This window comes from Eschrichtius robustus, chromosome 12, assembly GCF_028021215.1.
Source record: "Eschrichtius robustus isolate mEscRob2 chromosome 12, mEscRob2.pri, whole genome shotgun sequence".
Classification (NCBI taxonomy): domain Eukaryota; kingdom Metazoa; phylum Chordata; class Mammalia; order Artiodactyla; family Eschrichtiidae; genus Eschrichtius; species Eschrichtius robustus.
The window spans coordinates 48003272-48018815 of NC_090835.1; the positions used below are offsets into that span (position 1 = coordinate 48003272).

Sequence of the window (15544 nt, forward strand, 5' to 3'; positions counted from 1 at the left end):
GGACAATTTTTTATAGTTAACCTAGGATATGGGGGTAGGTGCATTCGTAAGTTAAGATTTATGAACGGGTAACTAGTCTCATGGGTGCTGGGAATACGTCAGGGAAGGTTTTCATCATTGTCTGGGGACTATGAGGCATAGAGGCTACCTGGACCTAATGATTATTAAACGATATTTATTAACTAAAAAGCCCTTTATGACAGAGAAGTGATTCACTGCACGGTACAGTACAGAAATGATTCACTGCACAGTACAGTCCTGGGTAGAGTCAGTGAAAAACAGTAGAAATTGTAAGGGCGCAAGATGGCATCAGTTATGCTAACAGCCACACACCGGGTCTGGTACAGGGAACGGTTAGCCCCTGGGTGATTTGGTCTAACGTGAGGCCTTGTGTGGCCTCGGATTTTAATGGATATTGAGATAATTTGGGAAGAGGTTTAGTTACGTCTATCTGAATATTTATAGGTTCTGCACTTTGTATTTTCCCAATGTCAGTATTAGAGGTAGCCCGCAGATATCAGGGTAACTTGATTAAATTAGGGATTTTTGGCTGGAATTCTTCCTCTTCTATACCAAGGACAGATTGTAGGGCACCTAAAAAGATATCCTTTCAGGGAATTCCCTGGCGGTCCAGTGGTTAGGACTCCATGTTTCCATTGCCGGGGGCCTGGGTTCAACCCCTGGTCAGATAACTAAGATCCCGCAAGCTGCTCGGCCAAAAAAAAAAAAAAAGAGATATCCTTTCAAAGTGCTCAGCTAACAAATGGGACCTAATTAAACTTATAGGCTTTTGCACAGAAAAGGAAAACATAAGCAAAAGGAAAAGACAACCTACGGACTGGGAGAAAGTATTTGCAAATGATGTGACCAATAGGGCTTAATTTCCAAAATATACGAACAACTCAAAATTTGGTCAGACCTGTGACTTCCCATTCTATTTTCTGCCTTTTAATCAATCTACTTATCTCAGGAGAAAATACATTTACCAATAAGGCAGTTAGAGCAGGTTGGGCAGCGTCATCTATTGTATGGAAATCAGAATGCCTTAGGAAGAGAGCTTTCAGATGGGCTTTAAAGTCTGCCCTAAATTCATCTTTCTTTTGTTTGCAGGTGTGAATAATAGAGCAACCACTGCAGGCAGGGAAAACCTTGAGAAGAGCTTTTAAAAGATCCACTGCTATTTTGTGAGATTTTTCTGGTCCATAAGGGGACCATGTTGGAGATCCAGGATCTTGAGTATCATTCTCGGAGTTACACCATTCTGCCTCCTGCATCCATTCTGGGGCTTTCCTACATGTGCACAAGCTGATGAAGATCTGACAGCCCAGATGAGGACTCTAACTTCTTCAAAATACTTTTGGGGATGCTCCCTGTGTTTAGGAAAAATTCTTTAACTGTGGCCCTTAGTCTGTGACAAAGGACTGAAAGATACCCAGAGGAGATCATTAAAAGTTAAGGGCTTCCCTGGTGGTGCAGGGGTTAAGAATCCGCCTGCCAATGCAGGGGACATGGGTTCGAGCCCTGGTCCGGGAAGATCCCACATGCCGCGGAGCAACTAAGCCTGTGCACCGTAACTACTGAGCCTGAGCTCTAGACCCCCGAGAGCCACAACTACTGAGCCTGAGTGCCACAACTACTGAAGCCCATGCACGTAAAGCCTGTCTTCCGCGACAAGAGAAGCCACCGCAACAAGAAGCCCGCGCATCGCAACGAAGAGTAGCCCCCGCTCAGCGCAACAAGAGGAAGCCCGTGAGCAGCAACGAAGACCCAACGCAGCCAAAAAATAAATTAATTAATTAAAAAAAAAAAAAAGTTAAAAGTTTACTTTGGCGACTCTCCACCCCAAGGCATGTGCGCCCTTGTCGGCCAGTGCAGACCTTCGGGAAGGAGGTGCAGGCCTGGTGTAATCTGTCTGGACAGAGTGAAAGAGAACAATGCAGAAGGACTCCAGCCCACTAGTGCCTTTATATTGTATTGGTTTTGGCTACGCAGCACTGGTTGCTTCGCGTGGGATAAGTGGCATCACTGGCTATGCAAAAGCAGGCAGTGTCCCGTCTCTGGCTGCCGGGCTCCTCTTCGGTGGTTTAGCGGGCCTGGGTGCCTATCAGGGGTCTCAGGATCCAAGGAACATTTAGGTTTTCTTTGTTACATCTGGAACCTTGGCTGGCATTATGGGAATGAGATTCTACCACTCTGGAAAATTTATGCCTGCAGGCTTAATTGCGGGTGCCAGTTTGCTGATGGTCGCCAAACTTGGAATTAGTGTGTTGGGTAAACCCCATCAGTGGTAGTCATGGCCCAGATTGGACTCATGAAGAATTTTTAAACTTCCACGATTTTTAGTGTATTAAGATAAATGAGTACAGCATTTTGACATATTCTGACATTTTATTTAAAACAACACTGAACAAAAACAAACAACAACAACAAAAAACAACACTGAATTTTGCGGAGAAAAAAGTCAGTCATTATCATTACAACCCTAAAGAGGTGGGTAAAGTATAACACAAGAGCTTCTTCCTGTAGTACCCTCATACAGTTTGATTCTTGTGTGTTGGTGTTATCTGTTCTTTCTGTATCTACAGGTAATATCTCCAGGGATAAAATGTTAAGTATCACCACTGGGGCCCCTGAAACCCTGTGTCCTACTCAGAGGAACAGTGTGAAAAAGATCTCTTAATGAGATTTAGGATATCTGTTCTTTTGCTTATCTTAGAGCACAGACCTACTTTGAAATTATGTTAAATGAAATCAATGAAAATAAAGTTTACTATAAACAAAAAATAAAAATAAAATAAAAGGTAACTAATAGACTCTTCAGAGTGGAAAGGCGATTCAGATAGAGGATTAGTAGACTGGGAGTACTCAGGTAAAGGAAGATAGATGGGAGTGGTAGGAGTCATGTCAGTCTTACAGCCTTTTGTTTTGGGTAACTCTTGTGTCTTTAACTTTTCATTAGTGCTTTTATTAAAAAATATTTTTGGCCCTGCGGTATGTGGGATCTTAGTTCCCTGACCAGGGATCGAACCCATGTCCTCTGCATTGGCAGCTCAGAGTCTTAACCACTGGACCGCCAAGGAAGTCCCTTCATTAGCCTTTTGCAATGAATCTTTCAATGAAGCTATTTTGGAACCTTGAAGCCTTTTGGAGGCTTCTGCATATCAGTTAAAATAATAGGTATTCCATTCTGTTGGTTTGATTTGGGAACACTTGATTACAATTGTACTTTTTGAATGAATGGCCTTGTCTAACTGGAATGTTCCCCATAATGGTCATTGTAAATCTAGGTTGTCTTTAGTAAGATTTTGACATTTTTGTATGTATCTATAGCTTCCAGGACCATAGTTCTTAGACGTAAAATAAGCAGGTGCGCCAGAAGATAGAACACTCAGTCCTTTGGAACTTGAGGACCCTATTTCTTCAGTGAAGCCTTTGGTCTCTTGGAACCAAATTCATCCCTAACAGGAATGTGCCACTGGGTTGGAGATTCTGTGATGTTTTATGTTTTACAGGGCATCTCATTGCACAAAAATTTTCTTGAGGTTGGCAGGTGACCTAGTACTGATCTAACCCATTCCCTAACCAATTTATCCTAGAATGGGGGTCTTAGATTAGATGGTGAGCTCAAACAGCTTTTAGGTGCTCAACCTGAACCCATCTTTTGCAACTTTGCCTTCCAAGATTCCCATTAACAATAGATCGATCATTCTTTTACCTTATGTGTATATCAGCAGAAACCAATAATAACTGAGAAGGAAATAGACCTGTGGATATCAGCAGTAACCAAAGAAATGGTATTGTGGACTGACCAGGAGCTAGGGACTGGTGCTCCGTTAGAGCCTCCTGTCAGTCCAGACTGCCCTGTTAACCCCGGACTGGAAAACCAATGAGAGCAGCAAGCTCAGATGCAAAGGGAGCAGAGCTCAGATCCGAGAGAAACTTACCCACGGCCTTCAGAAGCAGCGAGAAAGAAAACAAAAGGGTTCAGCAGGTGCCAATGCCTGTGTTTCCCATTGTCCTTGAGGATGTTAGTAGACTCCCTTGGATCCCATTGTCATCACCAAAACTGTTAAAGAACAAAATTCAATGAAGTAAATTAATTTTATTGGCCTTGGGACTTCCCTGGTGGCGCAGTGGTTAAGAATCTGCCTGCCAGTGCAGGGGACACGGGTTCAATCCCTGGTCTGGGAAGATCCCACGTGCTGTGGAGCAACTGAGCCCGTGCACCACAACTACTGAGCCTGCCCTCTGAGCCTGCAAGCCACAACTACTGAGCCTGTGCGCCCCAACTACCAAAGCCCGCGCACCTAGAGCCCGTGCTCTGCAACAAGAGAAGCCACCGCAATGAGAAGCCCATGCACCGCAATGAAGAGTAGCCCCCACTCACCGCAACTAGAGAAAGCTCGAGCGCAGCAACGAAGACCCAACACGGCCAAAAAAATATTTTAAAAATTAGAAAAACAAATAAAGATCTTATTGGCCTTAATTCAGCAACTCATGAATCAGACAGCACACAATTTAGGAGATAGACATGAGCTCCAAAGAGCTATGCAATGCAAGAAATTTCATAGACAGAAGGGAGCAGGAAAAAGGAAGTTATACTAGACAAAAAGGATATTGGTCGTTGCAAGGTTACTCTCCTTTACAAGGGAATGGCAGGGCTCTATCAGGCAGATTACCTATCTAGTGATGATCAGGAAATTCCTGAGGGATTGGGACTGGTTTAAAATTCCATTTCTGGCAGAGCCAAAACTTTAAATTAAGTTTGATTTTGGTCACGTGGGGCTTAGCATGAGCTACTCCATTTTGGGCCTGTTGTCTCATCTTTAAAACTCCTATAGGTGAGTTCTAACAGGGCTCACCTAGTGGGTGAACAATGGTGCTATCTGCCAGTATGTAGAATTCTGGAGGGGTAAGTTTGCGGGTAGAGAGGCTGCTTGAAGAAGGGCTGAAGTCACATCAGGAGACTGCCCAGTCCCTGTAGGAGCAAATGTCTTCTATCGACAGCATCAGAGAACCTGGAGGGTGTGGAGCCAATGCCATAAAGACCACCTGCTGCCATTGGAGGACACGTGCAAGCTGCTGTGTCAAGGGGCCAGATAGCTGTCCTGGTTGCCCTCTGGTACATGCACCCTAGTGCCAGGCCTCAGCATGTTGCCAACTGATGTTTCAGTAGGAGGGGTGCTCATCCGTGCGCTGAGGCTCTGTTCCAGCCGTCCGAACCACCCCAGGTTCTTTGTCAATGCCCTAGCCGCCAAGGATGGAAAGAGAGAATGGATCCTGGCACCAGAGAGCTGTTGATGAGATGGAAGAGAAACCAATGGCACATGAACACTGAATAACTGAGGAGAGTTCAAGGGGTGACATATAAAATTGTAACTGTTAAGGAAACGGGCCAAGAGATGGTACAAAACGCCAAGGCTAGCAATATTTGAAATGATAAAAACAAAGCAACAGGCCCAAAATGGAGTAGCTCATGCTAAGGGCCAAGCCACCAAAATAAAACTTAACTAAAAGTTTTGGGGGAACTTCCTGGTGCTCCAGTGGGTAAGACTCTGTGCTCCCAATGCAGGGGGCCCAGGTTCGATCCCTGATCAGGAAACTAGATCCCACATGCATGCCGCAACGAAGAGCCCACAGGCTGCAATGAAGAGCCCGCATACCGCAACTAACACCTGCTGCAGACAAAATAAATAAATTTTTTAAAAAAGTTTTGGCTCCTCCAGAAGTGGAATTTTAAACCAGCCCCAATCCATCAGGAATTTCCTGATCAGCACTAGTTAGGTAATCTGCCTGATAGACCCCTGCCATTCCCTGGTAAAGGAAAGTAACCTTATAACCAACCCGCTTTTTTGCCTTGTATAACTTCGTTGTTCCTGCTCCCTTCTGCCTATAAAAGTCTTTCATCTTGCAAAGCTCCTCAGAGCTCCTTTCTATCTGCTAGGTTGGATGCTGCCTGATTCATGAATTGCTGAATAAGGCCAACAAGATCTTTAAAATTTGCTCAGTTGAATTTCGTTTTTTAACAGGAAGCTATTACCGCCTGTAGGAGCAGGCTACCTGACAGAAGCTGTGGCCTTCAGTTTAGGGACATACTCAACCCATGGTCCAATACACAGTGAGCTGGGGGAATAAGTACCTGAACCTGACTCTCCCTCTGACCTTCTGCCAGGGCCTGCCACTGGTCCAACCCAACAGGAAGCTGGAGGGCAGTCCAAGAAGGTCAGCTTTCCAAGTCTTAAGGCAGGGTTGAGAAGAACCAAGAGTTAAGAGCGGGGGGCGGGGGGGTGGGGAGATGCAACTGGAAAATATCCAACATACCCAAAAAGGAAAATGGGGACTGCTCGTCTATGCCTAATGTGTCCATGAATTTCCTTTTGAACTATGTGAAAGGAAAATAAAAATGGAGTCAGTATTGCTAAGAGAGCTCACTCAAATGGAGCCAGGAGGTAATTGAGGAAGTGGGACTTATACACATCTCAGCCAGGATGGAATCTGAACTTTTGACCACTTATTGACTTATAAAGGCAGGCATCCAGAACATCTACACATGTTCCAGAAACTTAAGATACTTATCAGACCCTTACCCTAAATAACTCATGACAGCCTAACCCTTAAGGGCAAATATTTCTTTTTTGCATTAGAGCCAATCATAATTCTTGCAAGACAACTTTAACAATCTTGTGGCTTTTGCCTTTATAAGCCCCTGATTCTTTCTCTTCTTCAGAACACTCCTTCGGTTTTACCCAAATCTGTGTCTCCCAATTTGCGATTCCCAAGACCCCAAATAAAGCTCTTTGTTCTATGGACACAGAAAAATTAGGATCGCTAAGCCAAAGAGCGTTGCTCACCACCCAATTCTGCGAGGGTTAAGTCATAACCCACTGCAGTTGCTGACCTGACAGTTGCACTCCAAGAGGAATTTAAAGAAAAAAACAGGATGAGGCACCTTGTACTTTGGATACACATGAACAGGCAGGCCCATAGATAGTTAGATGTATATCTCAGGAAACATTTTAATGGCCCTGGATTTCTGAAACTTCCCATACATAGAAAAGCACTAAAACTATTAACTTGAGACATCTGTTCTTTATGATTTGCAGTATCTTCTTCTTTTGATGCACGCATTTGAAATTCTGTACCAAGATGTATGCTTGACTACACTTATTTCCTAGCCAAAAATCGTATTTAAACTGGCTTCTCCCCTACCCCTTCAGAGCAGTTCATCAGAGCTGAGTGGCTCTCTCCTAGGCTTTAGTCCTCAGCAAGACCCCAGATAAAACTCAAACTCACAACACTAACTTTGTGTCTTTCTATCAGTCAACAGTTCTTTGCAGCCTTGGTACTAATTATTGTTCGACAAATAATGTTCCTGATAACTTGTCTCCATAGGGGTGGGGCTGAAGGGGGTTGGGGGGGGATGGGAAATGAACATTCATAACCACCCAAAGGAAAGAGTTGTTTGTTTTGTCTGTTTGAGAACAGAATGTTCCCATCACAGAGGAGCTCGAGCAGGTTCTGTGTTTGGGGTGTGCTTATGCAACGGGACAGCAGCTAACATAGACAGCACCCAGACTGGTGTGGTCAAACAGATCCAGCAGATCGGCCCCTCCAGCGTTTGCACCGCTGCAGAAGCAGTCTCTTTGCTCTGTTTGCTCTGCTCAGAGAGCAGCTCTGTTTTGAAGTCCTGCCCCGCTCCCTGAGGCTCAGCCCACCTCAGCCACTACCTGATTTCTCTGAGAGCCACAGCACAGAGCCTGTAGCAAGGAGGTCTCTTCCCTCCTCCGGTTGGGGGCCTATTCTTGGAGCTCTGTTTCCTCAGTGTTTTACCTCCTTTCACATTGGGCCAGTTTGCTTGGCAGGAGCCCTGGGCAGAGCTTCTCCAACTTTAATGTGCATGGGAATGCAAATCACTTGAGGTTAAACAGGTTTAACTGGTTAAACTGCAGATTCTAATTTGGGAGGTGTGCGAGGGGGCAAAGACTATGTCTGACAAACTCACAGGTGTGCCCATGTTGTGTTCCTGTACCAGGCTTTGAGTAGCAAAGAACTGTGAATGTAAATCACCAACTCTTAATTCTGCTGCACAGTATAATCCCCTGGGGAGCTTTTAAAACATTTACATTGCACATCAGTTAAATGCAAAGCTTTGTGGTTGGGGCCCAAGTGTTCCTACTTCTTTAACTCCCCAGGTGATCCCAACATGTAGCCAAAGTTGACAACCTGGGAGTGCAGGATCCTTCCTTTTACCCAGATTCCCTGCGTGCAAAAGCCACAGGCTGAAGGGTTTTTTTCATTTGCGTGTTTTCAAATTTGAAATGTATCAGCTTTCTGACTTTGAAAAAGAAGGGGGAAAGGTCCCCCGTAATTTTTACCTTCTATTTTGTTTATTTATTTATTTATTTTTTGGCTGCACCACCTGACTTGTGGGGTTCTTAATTCCCTGACCAGGGATCGAACCCAGGCTGGCAACAGTGGAAGCTTGGAGTCCTAACCACTGGACGGCCAGGGAATTTCCTTTACCTCCTATTTTGAAATGTGAAGAGATAAGTTTGGGTATGGTGAGTGAGGATGGGGGTCCGGGCTGTGGCCGAAGAAAGATCAGAATGTAAAACTGAGAATCAGCTGTAGCCAAGTGACAGAAAGAAAATTGTCCTGGTGGGATTTTCACTCCTTCTGGTCACAAACCCTGAGCCCCTCTTTGTGGGGAAAAACAGGAAATCAAAAAATGTGTTCTCTTTTACAAAGTGATGTTTGTAAGTGAATTTTTAAACTACTTTCTAACTTATATCAAAGAAATACTGATACTTTAAGTAATACTAAAAAGGATTTAAAATGGAATTCAGCCCCCCTTCCCTTACCAGGAATTCACACACATCCTTCCCCCACCCCTTACCCCTCTAAGCCCTCCCCTATCTTCCTCCAAAAAGATTACGGTATGCCTCTGGATGCAGGGGTAGAGACAGGATCAGGAAGGCTCTCAAGGGGAGTTGAAACTCTATTGGTAATGGGTAAGGGATCTGTCTATCTTTGTGTCAGGCCATAGACATGGGGAAGAAAGACTATGGAATCTGTTTTTGTTTATTGCTGTATTCCAAGTGTTGGATGGCAGGGGTATGTAATGATAACTGCCGCAGGGTGCAGTGATGGGGCCAGCAACTCGAGCTGTAAAAGAATTTACCGAGTCAGAAGCAAGGGTAGAAAGCGAGATTTACTGAGTACACTGCAAGGGAGCAGCGGGTGAGACCAAGAGGGGGTCTGCCCCCGGGGGAGCGAAACTGGACTTCTTTTATGGTCCCTTCTGGTCACCCTCGGATTAATGTTCCACCCATGTGGTGGTTAGGCCTGGGTGTGTCGTTGCTCAATCTTCCAGGACCGCCAACTGCTTGTGACTGCTGGTAATTTTCCACTGGGGGAGGGTGCAATTGTCTTATCTTGAAATGACCTTCCCAGCCTAAGACGGGAAGCTATTGTTAAGCTCCACAATAACCTCTGAACTGAGAAGGAACTTTGAGACCAAAGAAATGAAGCAGGCAACTCCATAAAGTGCAATTATGAAGTATGTTGTAGGTAATTTGCATACAGGAAGGATCAGGCAGATGACCATCCAGAGGCATTAGCAGCTGTACTCGGCGCCGCTGAAAGAGGTACAGGGGGATTCAAAGTATTACCGAATTGGTTGACTGGACCCGCGACCTTTTGTCTCAGCCAGGGAGCTTCTTTTCCCGATTAGATTCACGCAGCCAATTATTAAACCGATGCTGAGACTGGAACAGCACAAGCTTTATTCAATGGCCAAAGAATGGAGAACCAGAAACCTAGTTCACAAATCAACTTCTCAACCCAGTTCGGGCAGAGACGCCAAATATATAGTAGGGTCGAGGTTAAAGGTAGGGAATTGGAAAGAGTGGGAGGAATATTTATGACTTATCTAAGAACAGGGGTGTGGTTTGGACGCAGAACTGATGCAACACGCATTTTCAGTCCTTGAATGGGTTTTTCCGGTTGTTGTCATGGCAATTGTCAACCGTCACGGTGCTGGTGGGTGTGTCTTTTAGCATCCTAATGTATTACAATGAGTGTATAATGAGGCTCAAGATCTACTGGAAGTCATATCTTCCACCATCTTGGGCCTAGGTGGTTCTAAGAAGTCCGTGTTTTTTTTTCTCTTTGCAGCTTCCTTCTGAAACTGAGAAAATTGGTTTCTATTCAAGGAAGGGGCAGGAGTATGATTCTGGGACAAGAGCCTTGGTAAAACATTGAGCCAAAGCCAAAGATAGAATCTGACCACTAATGAAGAAGCACATTCATATCAACCGGAACCGGAGGTTTCTCCTCCCCCTGGGGGACTCATGACCATTATTCCTCAGGGACCATTAACCATCTGTATCAGCAAAAGGCATTATTCCAGTTCTAGGATCAGAGGAGGGCAAAGGTAAGAACTGATAGGGAGGGACTTCCCTGGTGGCGCAGTGGATAAAACTCCATGCTCCCAATGTAGGGGGCCCGGGTTCCATCCCTGGTCAGGGAACTAGATCCCACATGCATGCCACAACTAAGGAGCCCGTGTGCAGCAAAAAAGGAGTTGTCAAGCGGCAACTGAGGAGCCCGCCTGCCACAACTAAGGGGCCCACGTGCTGCAACTAAGACTGGTGCAACCAAATAAATTAAAAAAAAAAAAAGAAAAAAGAATTGATAGGGAACATATCTGGCTTGGGTGCATTTCTTGTGAGTAGGCTAAAACTCCGTCATGCAGAAAGGGGATTGCAGGCCTAAAATGGAGCTGACAAACTAGAGTCCGTGCTTCAGCCACACACCAAATACTTAGAATAGCACTTGGTACATAGCAGATGCTCCGTAAACACTTGTTGAATAAATAAATGAACATTCTCTAAATCTAAGCCAGGTCTTTTCTCTTGTGACACTTCTTACGTTCAGCTTATGCCATATTTATGTTTTTATAGATCTTATGCCCCTTGCTGGCTTGAGAGCTCCTGGATGGAAGGGACCAATTCTGAGTATTATCTTTACATGTCCAAATTGAGTGTTCACACTGTTCTCCAAGCAATACAAGATTTCTCACTAAAATACTCAGCCTTGGGACTTCCCTGGCGGTCCAGTGGTTAGGACTCCACGCTTTCACTGCCGAGGGCCCGGGTTCAATCCCTGGTCAGAGAACTAAGATCCCACAAGCCACAAGGTGCGGCCAGAAAACAAAAACAAAACAGAACAAACAAAAAAACTCAGCCTATTTCCACTAGGAGTCATGACAATTTCTATGTCCCTTTAACATCACCAACAGTTGGTACTGTTAAAAGGTAAATTGAGACATTAAAATTTTTAAGAGTTTATTTGAGCAAACATCAATTCAAATCAGCACCAACCTGGAAGTAGTTAGGAGCACTCCACCAACAGGAGCTAGATGCAAGGTTTTTATAGAGAGGATGAGGAAGAAAAGCAAGGAAATTGCTTGATTGGCTATAGCTGAAGTTGGTTGCATTTATTTGGGAAAACCCAGTGACTTGTTTGTGATTCGTTGTTTTTCTTAACCTTTAGGCTCTTAGACTCCCCAAATTTCAAATCTATTTTTCTTGGCTAATGCCATAAAAATGGGAAACTTAGTTATGGGCTGGCCTGCAGAGATTCCTTATAATTCTACATTATAATTCCTTATAATTCTACATTATAATTCCTTATAATTCTACATTCTAGAATAGAATGTTCCTCTATTCTACTCTCATAATAAAATCTTTTCTATGCTGTTTAGGGCAACTTTGCCCTACTCTCTAAACATCTCCATTATCATCACCCCAAACTTTCGTTAACATGATGCCAAAACTTCAGAGGACTGATTGTACTTAAATATTTTTTTAAATTTTCTGTATGCTATGATGTTTGACATCTCCCCAAAAAAACCATTCTGGCTGGGGAGACTGCCCTTCCTAGGGCTAGCCAATTCTTAGAGATAGCAAATGGCCCAGCCAGAGGCATGTCTTTGATATGCAAACTAACCAGTCCAGAGCCTCACCACCTCTACTGGCCCATACACCCCAGGAGACAATATTCCTCTGCCTTTATCATCCCAGGGCCAGGTGCTAGGCAACTAGGAACCACTTCAGCCCCAAACCCATCAAATCCTGCCTTGCCTTTCCCTTGAAAATCCCTGTAAAGACCATGGCCTAAAGCTTCCCCTCACTCCTGACCCCTGACTCTTCACCACCCTGGTGGCTTACCCATGTGGTCCGGCGTGGAGTGCCATGCCTCCTGTCTCTAGGATGAGTGAGTATAATAAATTTTGGGTCTTTTTTTCTCCTGTGCCTCTCCTCTGTCTCCTCTTCTGGCTGCATCTGACTGACCAACTCATTAAAAAAAAGTGCAAACACAAACCATACCATCAGCCGGAACATCTTTGAGCCGTGGGCTGCACTTCACTAAGGGGGTAGCGAGAGCCTACAGCCTGTTCAGCCTTTTCTGGAAAGGCAGCTACTTCATGGAGTTGGCTGACCCCCTGGAATCCCACTCAGGCTTGATCTTGGATGTAATATTTCCATTTTAATGATAGCACTCTGCTGAGCCTGTCCTATTTTATTAGTAGGATAAGTGAGTACTCACTTGAGGATGGACAGCTCAGGTCTTAAGGTCACATACAGGACTTTGGTGGTCAGGAGCTCTGTTTCCATTAGGGCCAAAAGCCAGCTAGGAGTTGCCATTTGAAGGGGGTGTATCTGGCAGCTATCTTCAGTATTCACCGGTCCAAAACCCAAGGGGCCTATGTACCCAAGTAGCAGTCTCTTGTTGCCACAGGCTCCAATCCTCACAAGTAATCGCCAAGATGTGGAGCTCCAGAGGGCTGGCAAGCACCATTGGTCCCAATGACGGGGTCCATGCCAATGCATCTTGCACAGCCTCTAGAGTCTGCTGCTGTTGGGGATCCCATCCAAGGACGGCTGTCTTGTGGGTAACCGTGACATAAGGGACCAAAAGAATACCCAGATTTGATACATGTTGCCTCTGATAGCCAAGAAGGCCTACCAGTTATGGAGGCTCTTTCTTGTCGGCGGGGGCTGCCAAGGACAGCAGTTTTCGGCTGACTTTATCAGGAATACTCCTCTGATTACTGGCCCAGGTGGCTCCCAGAAACTGCACTTTTGAGCAGATCCTTGCATCTCATCAGTGTTGTCGGCCCTTCCTGCATGTCGTTAAGATCTACAACCTTACGTAGGGACTGGTCAACTTGTTTCTTGGTCAGGCCAGCAATGAGGATGTCAACACAGTGGATGTAAAGTAGTTCTGGGGATACCTGGGCTTGCTGCAGATCTAGGCCTACCACTGGCGGTGTATTGCAGGGGAATTGAGGTATTGCTATAGACTAAATTGTGTCCCCCCTACATTAACATGTTGAAGACCTAACCTCCAATTTGACTGCGTCTGAAGTCCTAAAACGAGAAATGAAGACAGATTGCAAAAGTGTGCTTATTCTTCAAGACAAAGGAAGAATAACCCTAAAGGTGATTCAGAGATGATCAGGGTTTACCACCTCGGTTTCAAACAGACCAGACAGCTTCCACAGAAGCCATGCGGGCAGAGCCACCCAGAGCCTTGGGATAGACTCCCCCGGAGCTCTGACTCTGTCTGAGCTCTGGATGCTCCCCAGAGCATCCAGAAGGTGGGACCATCACCCCAGTGGTCCTGGAGGGCAGAGGACCGACCAAAAAGTTATTCTTGAGCCTTAAGATCTCATGTAAATTGCTTTGCTAAGTTTTGGACTTGCTCAGGCCCTAGCACACTTTCTTCCTTCTGATTTCTCCTTTTTGGAATAGGAATGTGTGAGATTACATTGGTCTCTGCCCCCAGTTCCTGGCATAGAGCCCCTGAAACCCTTGTAATTGTCTAAGTCGTAAGAGCTCTAGGAGCATCTTTTGTTCTAATATTTGGTCTTTGACCCTGGTTCTTGACACAGGGGTCCTGAAACATTTGTAATTTCCTAAGTGATAGGAGCATCTTTTATTCTAATAAAGCAACTCTGCGTGAGCTCCTGGATGAGAGCTGGTCACCAGAAAGACCACGCCATGATTCAGAGCTCGGAATTTTCAGCCCCCTTCCCCCAGTCCCATTCTCCTTATAAGAGAGAAGGGCTGGGAATGGACTTAATGATTGACCATGCCTACACGACGAAGCCTCCATAATAATCCCAATAGAACCAGGTTCAGAGATCTCCCCAGTGGGTGACACATCCTGACTCCACAGGGACAGAAGCTCTTGTGCTCAGGACCTTCCCAGACCTTACCCTATGTATCTCCTCATCTGGCTATTCATATGTATCTTTTATCATATCCCTTTATAATAAACCGGTAAATTTAAGTAAACTGTTTTCCTGAGTTCTGTGAGCCACTCTAGCAAATTAAACGCAAAGACGGGGGTGTTGGAACCTCTGATCTATAGCTGGTTGGTCAGTAACACAGGTGATAACTTGGGCTTGGAACTAGTATCTAAAGTTGGTGGGGGTGGGGTGGGGGGATGAGGTGTGTGTGAGTCTTATGAGACTAAGCCCTTAAGGTGTGCTATCTATTTCCATGTAGTGTCAGAATTGAGTTAAATAGTAGGACACCCAGCTGGTGTTGCAGAGAATTAGTGTGGGGGAAGACACCCACACATCTGGTGACCTCAAGTGTAAGAACTGAAACGTTCTTAGTGAAGGTGACACAGGAGGGAAGAACTGCAGGTTTTTTCAACATACAATTTGATCCTATAACTGTCCCAGCACTGTATTTTGGAAGCACATAACCTGTCTGGTTTCACAGGTTCACAGCTGGAGAGGAACTCTGCCTCAGGGTGAATTGTAGCTCAAATCTCACCCATATCTGATTTAGATGAGACTTTGTGGACTTCAGAGTTAATGCTGAATTAAGACTTTGGGGCTGTTGGGATGGAATTAACTTATTTTGCAAATGAGGACATGAATTTGGGGAAGCCAGACTCAGAATTTATGGACCAAATGTTTGTTTCCTTGAAATTCATATATTAAAGCCCTAATCCCCAGGGTGATGGTATGTAGAGTTGGGCCTTTGGGAAGTAACCGGGGTTAGATTAGTTTACGTGGGTAGGGCATTCATGATGGAAGTAATGTCCTTATTAAAAGAGGAAGAGACAGAGAGCTGCTCTCTTTCTTTACAATGTGAGGCTATAGCAAGAAGGTGACGGCAGCCAAGACTCAAAGGATCCTTACCAGAACCTGACCATGTTGGCAACTTGATCTTGGACTTCCCAGCCTCCAGAACTGTAAGGAATAAATGTCTGTTGTTTAAGCCACCCAGTCTATGGTATTTTGTTATAGCAACCCAAACTAAGACAGCTGCTAAAGATATGTCCCTCCCAATCCCCTTCCTCCCAAAAAGGGATCAGGCCCAGTTATTTTTATGCTTCAAAGAATAATCCCCTCATTATGCAAACTCTTCCAGGTAATAAAAGAGAAAAAAACAAAACTTCCAAATTCAGTTTGCAAAGCAAATTGAATCTAGTTCTGTACTTAAAAAATAAAATAAAA

At 44.8% G+C, this 15544-nt stretch overlaps 1 pseudogene; it reads left to right on the forward strand.

Annotated features, from left to right (window-relative positions):
• The first annotated feature begins 1934 nt into the window (after positions 1-1934).
• On the forward strand, positions 1935-2308 carry LOC137773652 (transmembrane protein 14C pseudogene; annotated as a pseudogene).
• Positions 2309-15544: the final 13236 nt, after the last annotated feature.